The sequence below is a fragment of the Vombatus ursinus genome, unplaced genomic scaffold, assembly GCF_900497805.2.
Source record: "Vombatus ursinus unplaced genomic scaffold, bare-nosed wombat genome assembly UNPS02010769.1, whole genome shotgun sequence".
NCBI lineage: Eukaryota > Metazoa > Chordata > Mammalia > Diprotodontia > Vombatidae > Vombatus > Vombatus ursinus.
Window position 1 is genome coordinate 2,126,168 of NW_020950547.1, and position 13,485 is coordinate 2,139,652.

A 13,485-nucleotide genomic window follows, 5' to 3' on the forward strand; every position below is an offset into this window, starting at 1 on the left:
GAGTAGTTTGACATTTCCTTCTCCAGCTCATTTTACAGATGAGGAAACTGAGGCAAACAAGGTTAAGTGACTTGCCCAGGGTCACACAGTATTTAAGGTCAGATTTGAACTCAGGAAAATGAGTCTTCCTAACTCCAAGCCTGGCACTCTATCCACTGCAAGATGTCTGGCAATGGCCCAGGATGCAGTGAATGACCCGGTGCCAAGACCTCAGGTGTCTGTCTTGATTTTTGTCTTGCCACGGGACTTTAATTACTCTGAAGAAGAGAATGAGGCTGATGACTTTGCACAACCCTACACTACTTAAATCCAAATCACACACCAAGTCATCGCCCTCATGACGTCATTGGTCTTCTTCTAGAACAAAGGCTGCCCAACATGCACTTACTATATCCTATTTTGTATTATAATTGCCAATCTTCTCTCATTAGCTTGTAAGCTCCTTGTGAAAAGGAACTATCTCATTATCTTTGTATAAACTCCCTTGCCCAAGTAAATAATTATTAAGCATTTGTTGAATCCACATAGCTGTGGTAGTGTTGGGTGGTGATCCGGGGGTCCTTCAGGCAGTCCTATCTGCCCTGACTCAAAGCTGTGGCCCTTTGTGGCAGTTGCCTCTTCCTGCATTCCTGCTCCATAGATGCAAGCATCTTCTACTCTTCCTGTCAGAAGCTGAGCTCCTGATCTCATTGAACTGACTTTTAAAGGTCAATCATTCCTCATCCTACAACTACTCCTTCCTTTCTCACTCCCTCTAAGGGCTCATTTTAACCTCATAAAGGGATCACCTGGCGTGGCCACATTTTTACAGTACTTTAACACCTCATTATTCAGCCACTTTTTTCCAGTTAAGTTTGTGCAAGACCAGTTCCTTTACAAATGAACCAAATACTTCCCAAGAATTTGAAATTAAGCCCAATTCTACTTGAACAGTTTGTGATTTTTTTAAAAATCTCTTGATTTGTACATCAACCAAGCAAAATAATTGAGACAGTTTCATCAGATGGATAATTCCTTTCACCATTTTAGGTCTCAGAGAGTTTAAGTGATTTGCCAATGGTCACATCATAGGTAGCATTTGAACTCAAGACTTCTGATTCTACATCCAGCATTCTGCCTACTATACCTTAGGTATCAAATTTGTGACTCACAAACCACATTGTAGCCCACAACACTCCCAATTGCTGCCCAGGCCAGATTAAAATGGAAATGGGAAATATTTAAGAAAATAAATTAAAATGCAATAGAACACTTGCAGCTCACAGGATTTCCCCCCATCTTTTTTTCTGAACATGTACAAGGCCTAATGAATATTTACAATGTCTAAAACTCCACAACAATATCAATATCCAATCTATGTTGCCATATACTTTACCATAGCTGATGTTCAGCCTGCAAATTCCTTCAGTTTTTTGAGAGCTATAAAAAGGAATTATTACTCTGTTTATAATCCCTTAAGTTCAAAATTCTACTGAAGTTGACAAGGTTCTTATGCTCATTTTCTAATGTAGCCAAGCTCAGTTTTGATATGATTAAAAGAGCTTAAATTGACTTACCATGAAAAACCCTTCCAAACAGTGTATTTTGTCTCTGTTGCCAAACATCTGCTGATTAAATCAGAAAATCATTGTTTTGAAAACTCTGTTGAGCACCTATTGCATGGAGCAGAAAAGAATAGGGAGAGAAAAAAATATTCTAGCCCTCCCTGATGTCCCCCTATCTCCCCCAGCAATGAATTCCTTCCAAACCTCTAATCTATGCCTCATGATTCTGCAGTCATTAATATATTACAATGAATCTCAGTTCAATTCAGCAAACACTTATTAAGCACATACTATGTACAAGTCACTGTGCTAAGCTTATATAGTTTGCTAATTGTTTCATGCATGATAATATTGTCTCCCTAAGTTGCTAGCTCCTCATTGTTGAAGATGATGCTTTTAATTTTCTTAAAGTAGAATTGTTTTTACAGTAGAAAGCTTAGTACTAGACACATAGTACGTCCTAGCTAAATCTTGGTTGCTTGTGTGTGGGCATTGGTACAAACCCCTTTTCAGGCCTATGCTGGCCATGTCTGCACACACAAGGGCCAGGAATGCCACTGAGCTGGTGGAAGAGACAATGTCCTTGTCCTATCAGCTGTACTCTCTTGGACTAGACTCCAACATAATCATGCCCCTAGGAAACCTCATCACCAGGAAATTCATTATCCCGGAAGACTGCATCAGCTTTGGTACTCATACCTCATCAGTGTCCTCGATACCCTCTGCCCTTCTATTGGAGCGCTGGAAGATAAAGCAAAAAACTCCTCCCAAAACCTTCATTGAAAGGGGACTCCCAGACCAGTCAACTCTTCATTTGCCACTAGATGCACTCCTTAGACCGGACTCCACCATGCCCCCAAGGCTGATACTTTCTTTACCTTCATCGCCTTCCTCTTTCCCCTTTTCTTTGTCCTTTTGTGTATTGTCTTCCCCATTAGACCATAAACTTCTTGAGGGAAAGGCCTAGCTTTCTTTTTCTTATTTGTCGTCAGCACAGAACCTGGTACACAGTAGGCACTTACTGTTTATTGACTGAGTGAGTGCTCTCGCCCTTTGAATGTAACATTTTCTTTGCACTTTTTCTCACTCTTCTACATAAGAAAACAAAGAAATTTATTATTTGAAAACTGAGGAATCTGAGCCCCACTATTGTTTAGTATTGTTGGACAAATAACTACTACCTCATAGTACTTCAATCAAATATTAAACTTGGGAAGAATGTGCAACATTTACTATAAACTGAGGCACTGAGGCACTGAGTCCTGGTCTTTGACACAAAAGCCTAAGCACTTTGACCAGGAAATAAAAAGATTAAGCTTGAGAGCATTAGCCATTTGGAAGGTATAGTTGCCATTTGCTCTAAGAGCTTGGTGCTTGGGTGCTTGGTGCTTGGGACTGAGGAAGCCCAATGGTTCCATGAAGCAACAAGAAGTGTTAAAGTCAAAAGGCTGAGAAAAAATTGAAGAAAATGTAAGCATGATGAAGTCCTGTCCAAAAGAGTGCAGCTGACAAGGACATTGTCTCTTCCACCAGTTCAGTGGCATTCCTGTCCTTTGCATATGCAGACATGGCCAGTAAAGCCTGAAAAGGGCTTTGTGCTAATGCCCACACACAAACAACCGATATTTAGCCAGGACTTACTTTGTGTCTAGTACTATGCTTACCACTGTGGAAGTTAATAAGAAAATTAAAAGCATCATACTTACATAGCAAAAACAATTCACTTAAAAAACAGATCAAAGAGGAAAAACAAATGGTCAGTTCTTGCAGGAGCCAGAAGCGGTGCCTGAGAATCGGTGGCAGCATTGGCCCCCAGAAAGATGATCCAGGTGATTCTGGTGTTTAACAACAATGGGAAGCCACTACAGGTTGGCTTCTACCAGTGCTTCTCAGAAGAGATTCAACAGCAGATTGTCTGGAAGACTTTCCACCTTGTCCTCAAGAGGGATGACAACATTTATAACTTCCAGGGTGGGGGTGGGGGTTCAGTTTGATTGGCAATTCTGACTACAAGTTGATTTACCAGCACTATGCCACTTTGCATTTTGTGTTTTGCATGAATTCTTCAGAAAGTGAACTGAGGATCTTGGACCTCATTCAGGTTTTTGTGGAGACACTGGACAAGTGTTTCGAAAATGTCTGTGAGTTGGATTTGATCATGGCCAAGGTTCATTACATCCTACAAGAGGTGGTGATGGGTGGTATGGTACTGGAAATGAACAGGAATGAAATTTTGGCTCAAACTGAAGCTTAAAACAAATTGGAGAAATCAGGGGGCGGCCTTTCAGCAGCTCCTGCTCGGGCTCTATCTGTGGTGAAGAACATTAATCTCCCTGAGATCCCTCGGAACACCAGTATTGGGGATATCAACATTAAAGAGGAAAAAAAATGAGAATAATTGAATTATCTGAATGCCATGAGCAAAAAAAAAAGGGGGGGCCTACACATCATATCTCTAGAGAAAGGGAGTATCTGTTCTCTCAAAAAAAGATATCCAAGGATTTCAAAAATCTTAAAACTTCCTAGATCTCTTAGAACCAGAGGGCAAAGTGAAAATAGAAACAATCCTCAGTCATCTCCTAAAAGAAATTCCAAAATGAAACCTTCCAGGAACATCATAGTCAAACTCCAGACCTTTCAAGTCAAAATAAAAACACTGTAAGCAGCCAGAAATAAGGAATTCAAGTACCAAGGATCCACAGTCAGAATCACACATGATTCAGCAGTCACCACTTTGAAGGAATGGAGAACTTGGAATATGATATTCCAGAAGCAAAGGTTATAGGCTTCCAGCCAAGAATAAATTACCCAACAAAACTGAGTAAAACATGCTGGGGGGGGGGGGGGGGGGGGGACTTTTAAAAAAAAAAAGGACCTCCAAACATTCCTGATTTAAAAAAAAAAAAACAGAGAAACCTGTAGAGAAACCTTGAATTACAAATATAGGAGTGAAAAGAAACATAAAAAAGTAAACATGAATAACAATAAGAGACTAAACAAAGATAAACTGTTTACATTCAAACACAGGGAAATAATACATATGCCCCCTCTTATTCTTATCTCATCATCAGGATTCATAGAGCTAATCCAGGATGGGGAACCTAAGGCCTGGAGGCCCCAGGTTCCCCACCCCTGAGCTAATACAATTAGACAAGGCCTGGTAGTAGTCTTCATGATCTTAAGAAAAGAATGGAAAGAGAGAGAAGAGGAATTCACTGGCGGGGGAAGAGAAAGGAAGGACAGAGTACCCAAGTGGACATTTATAAAAACAAGAAGATGGAGGAGGCAGCAGCTGACACACTTGAATCTCATTTTCATCTGAACTAGTCAAAAGAAGGAATAATACACACACATACACACACACACACACACACACACACAGAATATAGAAATATATTTCACTCAATGAGGAAATAGGAAGGAAAAGGAAGCAGGGGGAATTAGAGAGAGGGTAGATTAAGGGAGAGATTAGTCCTAAGCAAACAAATCCTAAGGATATTTATATTTATTTATAAATATTTATAGGAACTTAAAAATATTTATAGCTCTTTTTGAGGTGGCAAAGAATGGGAGGGAAGTGGGAGGTGTTTGAAAGTAAAATAAAATTTAATATAAAAAAGAAAGAAAGAAAGAAATGAGAAGTTCTAGTCAAGTCTCTTAAGGGAACAAAACAAGAGAACCTAAAGGTTTTTGTCAGTTCCAGGAAAGGTTTGCCTTTTCTAAAATAGCTTTAAAAAAAAAAGTCTATGGGCTTTAAGCTAAGAGAGAAAGGCAGCATCTGCTCACTCAAAGAAGATATCCAAGGATTTCAGCTGAGCCAGAAACTAAAAGCAGAGTCATGGTAGAGACTATACATGTGGCAAAGCAAAATGCAGCAAAGACTACAAGAACAGTCTCGAGCTGGACTAGTGAAAACAGCTCAATGATGTCACTGGAGGACATTGGCAGCCCTGTAGCTGAGGAAGGAAAAGTGGCCCCACTACCTGTGTTGTCTGGCTACACATGTGTGCTACATGTGGGTCCTCCCACATGTGTGCCTTGGTCTCATGTGACCCTGGTACATTCATCCTGTAGAAGAAAAGACATGATTTAAGAAACATATCACGTGACTAACAGGGCAATTTTGTTCTTTCCTCCAAGAGGAATTTTTTTTTTAAGGCAATCGGGGTTAAGTGACTTGCCCAGGGTCACACAATTAGTAAGTGTCAAGTGTTTAGTCTGAGGCTGGATTCAGGAGGCATTTTCCAGACAACCATATGTAAGAATCACAAGCCAGGTGGAAAGAACTAACAGCCTTATTGAGCAAGCCAGTAATACAACAAACTATGGAGCCTGCCATCACAGAAACCTGTGTCAAGCCCATGAATCAGCTTTTTCTTGTGTGGAAAAACAATGTCTAAATTAGTCCAGTTCAATGCCTCAGAATACTGCTGATTTGGCAAATCTGCCCTGCTATAAAGCTACATAACCAAGTACCTTCCAAGAAGGCAGAGCTGCTTCCTATAAGAAAGGACACTAATGAAGCTTCTCTTCAGTCTGCTGAGTCCTCGAAAGTAACAGACTTGCTGGAGAAGAAGTCTCCCTGGACTCTTAGGAACTCAGGTCCAAGATTCCCCAACAATCCCTTCTTGTGCATTCCCTATTTTTGTCTCCTTTTCACACTGATGTGATGTATATTTCTGGGAAAGAATATCTCAAGTTTATTGGGGAAACATTTTCTTATGCTACTTTTCTTATGATGCCATTTCGTTAAATGCCTTTGTTTTTGAACTAATTGTGCCCTCTGGCTGACCATTCAAAGTAAGTACATCAGTAGGGTCTCCTGAGCTATGGTTTCAGGGGACACAGACCCACAGAGTATTTTGAACCTGGAATGATCATTCTCTGGTTGACACACTGTACCATGGGAGGTAAAGTAGCTACAATTGACTGATTGATAACAAATGGTAACCAACAGAGAAAAACAGTGAAGTATAATAGAAAGAATACTGCATTTGAAGTCAGAGGACCCTTCTAATCCACACCAGCTTGCAACTTTGGATAAGTCACTTAATTTCACTGGGCCTCAGTTTCTTCGTATATAAAAATGGGGTGGTCAGACTAAATGTTAATTTCTTAGATTCCTTCCAGCTCTGTGTCTATGCTCTATAAGCAAGAGGATAGGGCAATTTACTAGCCTTTCAGTTCAAAAGTTTTTGAGCCAAATGTATGTGTATGAAGGTTGGTGAGGATTTTAAGAGGCCCCCTGAACTTGTCTTTTTGTGTCGCCATATTTTCCAGAAGCACTGGACCCAGAGTATACAGGAGGCCCTGAATGTGCCAAGGATGAGCCTTACCACCGCCACCAGCTGGCATAATTTGTTCTTTGCATCCCAAACTGGACTCCCTGTGTGTCCTTGAGAGTCCAGACAGGAGTCAGTCAGTCTGCACTAGACTGGGAAATTGCTTATGTAGCTGGGACCCTTATAGATAAGTAGACTATCCTATCTCCATGATCTCAGTTCCCAAGGGAAAACATGAGGCTTTTGCCATGACTCTACTTCTCCTCTCTCTCTCATGCCACACCCCTTTAGATGGAGATTTGTGTTTCTTCCTCCTTATTTTGTTGTACGTTCATAAATATGCAAACTTCTATATGGATTATGAGCTCTTTGGGTTCTATGTACACATTCATTTCTCTTGTAATATGCCTGGTTTTTACATAAGTTTCATAAAGTTGTGATTTGCCTGTTAATAATGTATACACACATATGTATATATGTATATATTTATATATTATATTTTAAATATATTCTAGAAAAACTGACCAGGGTCTATATTTTCAAGAACCTATGGGAAAATCTGAAGTGGGTATTTTCTGTTTCCAAGTTCTCTATTACATGCTACCTATTTGCCCATGTATCTTTCCCATTATGGCTTCCCTGTTCCCAAACTGAAGAAATACAAGATTCTTTTCTCTGCTGAACCCTCCCATCCCCATCCCTGTATCCCTGTTGAGTGACTGATGGCAGTAGTGTTTTCTGAATGCCCAGGGAAAAACACAAAGGCCCCTAGTTTCTGGCTGCCCCTTTTTCTGGGAATCCTCTATATGGGAACCATTGGGATCTAAGATTATAGTGACTGGTACCTGTGACATTTAGGAGCCATTTAACTGAGAAATTTATCTTCCCTCCTCTAATTTTAATGATAGGATGTGTCCCTTCAATTCAACATATATTTGCTAAACATTGACAATGAGCATAGATAGAGGCATTAAGGAGGAGGCATGCTGGAGCTAGAAACACATGGAAACCTGGTGCACTTAATTTGGCTAAACTAATTTCTCCCTAAAAAGACAAAGAAATCATCCTCAAGACTTAATGATTCAAGAGAATAAGGAGCTACCAAGTAACACAGCTTCCTGGTCACCTTGTCAAACACAGGCCAAACCAAATTAATATATAATTGGGGAATATTTAGCAAAATAAGGAAAAATACAATAAAACATAAATAATGTAAATATGTGGTTTTCTGAGTCAAATGCAGCCCACAGAGACCCTTACCTAAAGTTCAATGGCCCCTATTTTATTTTTATTTGACATCACTGACCTAAGGCATAAAAAGCCCAGCCCTTGAGGGGTTAAGGTTCCTCTGATGTGTGAGTCAACATACCCTCAAGACTGGATACCTCTCCATATGGTGGCTAAGGGAATGTATCCACCTGAACCAATCCTGGAAAAACATCCTTCCCATGCTACTGGTCAGTTAGGGTAGGAACAATAAGGCCCTACCCCACATAGGCTAAGCAAGTTTCTCCATAATAGGTATTGAAACTATCACTGAGATGTACTTGGCTCAGACCCCTGAGGTAGCTTCTTAATACCCTAAGTACAAAGAAAAAAAGAAAAAGGCAAGAGGGGTCAACAAGCCCTCCTCTCAGGCTTGTGTCAGCAGAAAAGCTTGACCCACACTGGGCTCAGCTAAATAAATGCTCTCTCTTCCGTTCTTTCCCTGTTCTGAAGATTCTGCTCCTGCTAGGACTGAGTAAACCTCTTTTTCTTAACTGTCAAAAATTCTACAAGAATCTCATTTAGTTCCAGGCTCAAACTTGAGCCAATACATACATGCATGCATGTCTACATATACTCATATGTGTTATACACTGCACATATATACATGTATATATGTGCACATATGTATACCTGTGTGTGTGTGTGTGTGTGTGTGTGTGTGTGTGTGTATAGATAGATAGATATATAAATATATATGTATGTATAAAGGCTTGAGTCAGGCTGGCTTACTACTCTAGTAAATGTTAGGTGGTTTTCAAGTGTCTCATTTCATTGTCATGCTAAACTGCAGACTGAGTCAAGTCTGGCTCAGAATACCACAGTACAAATCCAACCTCTGACTGTTACTAGCTAGGTGAAGTTAGATATACACTTACCTCTCTAAGCCTCAGGCAACTCACAAAGACTTTTTTGTTTACTTATTTGTTTGTTTGGGGGGAGTGTTTTGGGGTTTTGGGGTGGACGTTTTGCTGTTATAGACAGATTGCATACTGCTTTAGGAGAGAGAATTCCCATATTGAATAATCCTAAGGAAATGAAAACAAAGCCAAACTGTCACAGCTCTTGAGTAAATTGCAAATTAGCAAGGGGAAACCAACATAAATACATGCACATACAAATATATGTACATATATGTGTATATGTACACATGAGTATATATGTGTGTGCATATATACACGTGTGTGTATGACCACTAAATGGCACAGTGGATAGAGTGCTAGGCCTGGACTCAGGAAGACATGAGTTCAAATCTGAGTTAAGACACTAGCTGTGAGACTCTGGGCAGGTCATTTGACCTGTGTTTGCTTCAGTTTCCTCATCTGTAAAACAGAGATAATGATAGCACCTACCTACCAAGGTGGTCATGAGAATAAAGTGAGACAATATTTGTAAGCCTTAAAGTGGCATATAAATACAGGCTACCTAGGCTTATATGAAATAGTTGAAGGCCATAGCAGCTGGAGAGATCCTGAAAAGAGATGAGCAGTGGTCAAACAAGAGGGAGGGGAAATACATAAAACCAGAGAGGAGACAGAATCCAAGAGGAGAGGATGCTCAACTATGTCCAATGCCGCAGAGAAGTCAAGAAGGATGGGGACTGAGAAGAGGTCATTGGATTTGACAATTATGAAATTATTGGTAACTTTGGAGAGCGCGGTGTCAAGGGGATGGTGACCCAGACAATAAAGGACTGAAGAAAGAATGGAAGGAGAGGAAGTTAAGACAAACAGGCAGGAGTTTGGCTGAGAAAGGGAGAAGTGTAGGACAGTAATTTGAGGGAATCATAGGGTCTAGAGAGGTTTTTTAAGATTAGGGGAGACTTGAATATTTTTATAAGTAACAGGGAAGGCATGAGTAGATAGGGAGAGACTGAAGATAAGAAAGAGGGAATAATCTGAGGGAAACCACATTAACATTTCATAGAATTTAGACCTACAAGGAAGCTAAAGAACTGACTTAGCCTGACTCATTTTACAAATGATGAAACAGAGGCTTCTAGAATTTGTGATTTGTCACACAACTAATTAGCCAGAGCTCCTGACTGTTAAGTAAATCCTCTTTCCGCCTAATCATTAAGCAGATACAGTAGATTGACTGATTGTTATGTTATATAAGAAAATATTCCAACACTCAAGGATCAGGAATTTCAATTAATTCAATTAGTTCCTAATATGAGAACCCATCCACCAACCAATCCATCACCATGCATCTATGGCTTACTAAGCCCTAGGGAGTTACTTGAGGAACATAAAGGGTAAGTCACTTGTCCAGGGTCACATAGTAGAATTCAGGTCTTCCTGACTCTGAATCCAACACTCTACAGACAAATCCACACTGCTTGCATTGTAAACATGTAACTATAAGTTGGAGGGGGACACTCAGAAAGGACTGTCAAACAATAGATTTAAAGCTAAATCTATCCAGTATAACGGCAATAAATTGCCTGTTCTTTGAAGATACATAAATTCTAGCAAACCAATAGACAACCACTGAGTAAATTTCCTCCCCAGTATGTTAAACAGGCCTGAAAGCATAGATGTACTTCCAAATGGATAGTGATTTTCTTCCTTCTCAGAATAGCTTCAATGATATCTTTTCAATTAGAGTAGAATTCAGTCAAATGGCATCCTGAAAAAGAACCAATTGACTTAACTGAAGCTAGAAAATATCAGTGTAATCATGAATGTCAAATACTCAGAGTAACAAATTAATAGTGTTAGGCCAGGGAGAAAATTTCCATTTTGGAGTAGCATTCATCTTGATATACAAGCTTTTTCACAGTTGGGAAAAGTGGTGTTTAAAATACATCCTTCACATCCCTGTCATCTTTTGTTCTCTTAACGTGGAGTCAGTCAGCCCTTCTTTATTCTAAATGTGTCAACAGGATCTAAGAGCATTATAGCCTTTATCCAGCATCTGTACTCTTATTTTCCTCCTTAAAAGATCTCCAATTTCATCAGTGGGATCACTCAATCCACAACACAGACCACAAGCCATCCCACCTTTCACTCACCCACACATACACTGAGTTGAAAAGATATTATTAAAGCTATTCTGAGAAGGAAGAAAATTGCTACCCATTTGGAAGGTCCATGAGTTGCTGTCACCAAAAAGTCATCACCTGAAGATGAGCTAGGTTGTCTGGACTTAGTGAGGATGGTTCTCACACTTTTCTTGATCAAAGCTATCCAAAATGGCAGGACTTGCCAGAGTCTCAGAACTTTACACAGATACACACACACACACACACACACACTCACACACAATTCTTTTGTCTGAATAATCATTACACTTTGAAGAACTGCCTACCTCTACACCCAACAGATGCCCAACACTGTTAGGTAACTGTTAGGTTACTGAGAACCTAAAGATTCCTAGGCCTTACCTTCCACATGTCTGGGTACCCTTAGGAATTCTAGGCCTTTCCATGTTCTCTAAAGCTGAACTTTCTTTAATGTGTCATCTCCCCCCAATTAGAGTGTGAGTTCTTTGAGATCAGGATCTATCTGACTATTTGTACTACCAGTGCTTAACACAGTGTTTGATGCATATAAGTACTTAATAAATCCTTTTTCATTCATTCATCCGCATGCCAACATAAACCAACATAGGCAACCTTTAGTAGAAGCCTACCTCTTTTTTTTCTAATTAGCAACTTAGTAATCATCAATTTAAAAAATTATGTCTACTTGAAAAAATAATATTTGTCATAAAGGATGGCTCTCTGAGAAGCAGAGGGAGAAGGACACATGAGATATTATGGTGATGTAGGAAATAGAAAATATCAATAAAATACTTTTTTAAAAATAAATTTAAAAATAATAATGCTAACACTTATTCATATTTTAAGATTCATAAAGGACTTTATCTTTTTTTCCTTACTATATTCCTGGGAAGTAGATGCTAGCCCCATTTTACAGATGAGGACATTGAGGCAGACAGAGGTTAGGTGTTTGGATTTGAACTTAGATCTTCCTGCTTCCATATCTAGCCTTTTTAAGGTTTGCAAAGCACCTTACTGATTGTCACAACAGGTCTGGTTGTAAATGCTATTATTGTCCCCATTTTATAACTGAGTAAACCAAAGCTGAGAGAGATTAAGCAAATTGCTTAATACAGGTCATACAGTTAATTAAGTTTCTGAGGCAGGAATCAAACCACAGGTCTTCTTGACTCCAAAGCCAATATTCATATAGTGCACCACTGCCTTTACCAATAAAAATCACAGGTCTGATTCAAAACGTATACAAGATGTTCTGATTCAAAACATATACAAAAGAGTTTTAGAGCAGTTTTAAATTTTAATAACTTAAAATTTTAATAGCTTAACATTTAAATAGCTTTGTTTTAAGCTATTAAAACTGTACCAAGACCTTTTGGAGACCCTATATAGAAATTAGGTTTTGAATCAAATACCTACAAAGAAGAAAAAATAAGTTTCATATATTGGTGTGAACAGGCTACAACATGCAATTGAGGAATATTAGAAGAAAAGAAGTAAAAAAAAGTCGAGGAATTATTTGATAGGCTGGTCATATGCAAGAATGAGGGATGACAGGAAGGCAGTCAACATGCTTTACTGGTACCTTTGTAAGATCAGAAAATGTAGAAGGCCTCCTACATATTGAGAAGATGTCCTATGGAAAATTTATGAGGGGACAGGCTGAGCCTCCCATGTGTAGCAAGAACTAGATGGGTTGCAGTGTTCACTGTGGGAGAAAAGTCTTGAATCAATGAGATCATAGATCCATTTGAATATATGTATATGCATATTTCCTCCCATAATTTTTATATCTGTATCTACATATATATATATATATATATATATATATATATATGGAGAGAGAGAGAATATATATATGGGGGGAGTGTTCTTCTTGTAAAAGATACTGGAGCAGTTTGCCATGTCCTGCTCCAACTCCTTTTATAGATGAAGAAACTGAGGCAAACAGGGTTAAATGACTTGCCCAGGGTCACACAGCTAGTAAATGTCTGAAGCCAGACTTGAACTTATAAACTTCCTGATTCCAGGCCAGACATATAAATACATATATACACACATATACACATATATCACATATATAATTGTTTATTGATGAATCATAATCCCAATTAGAGTTTATACTTATATAATGGGAGGTAAAAAAATCGAGACATGTTTATTTTTTGCCTTAAAGTTATCCAAATTTCCCACTAATTTTTATTGGATAGTGATTCTAGTGCCCATTGGGTTTTTTTTCTTTCTTTTGGGGGAAGGGGGAGACAATCTGGGTTAAGTGACTTGCCCAAGGTCACACAGCTAGTAAGTGTCTGGGGTCAAATTTGAACTCGGGTCCTCCTGACTCCAGGGCCCATGCTCTATTTACCGAGCCACCTACCTGCCCTTAGTG

General features: G+C 39.2%; 1 pseudogene; it reads left to right on the plus strand.

Moving 5' to 3' along the window:
• The first annotated feature begins 3,364 nt into the window (after positions 1 to 3,364).
• Positions 3,365 to 3,936, plus strand: LOC114037957 (annotated as a pseudogene).
• The last annotated feature ends 9,549 nt before the right edge of the window (positions 3,937 to 13,485 follow it).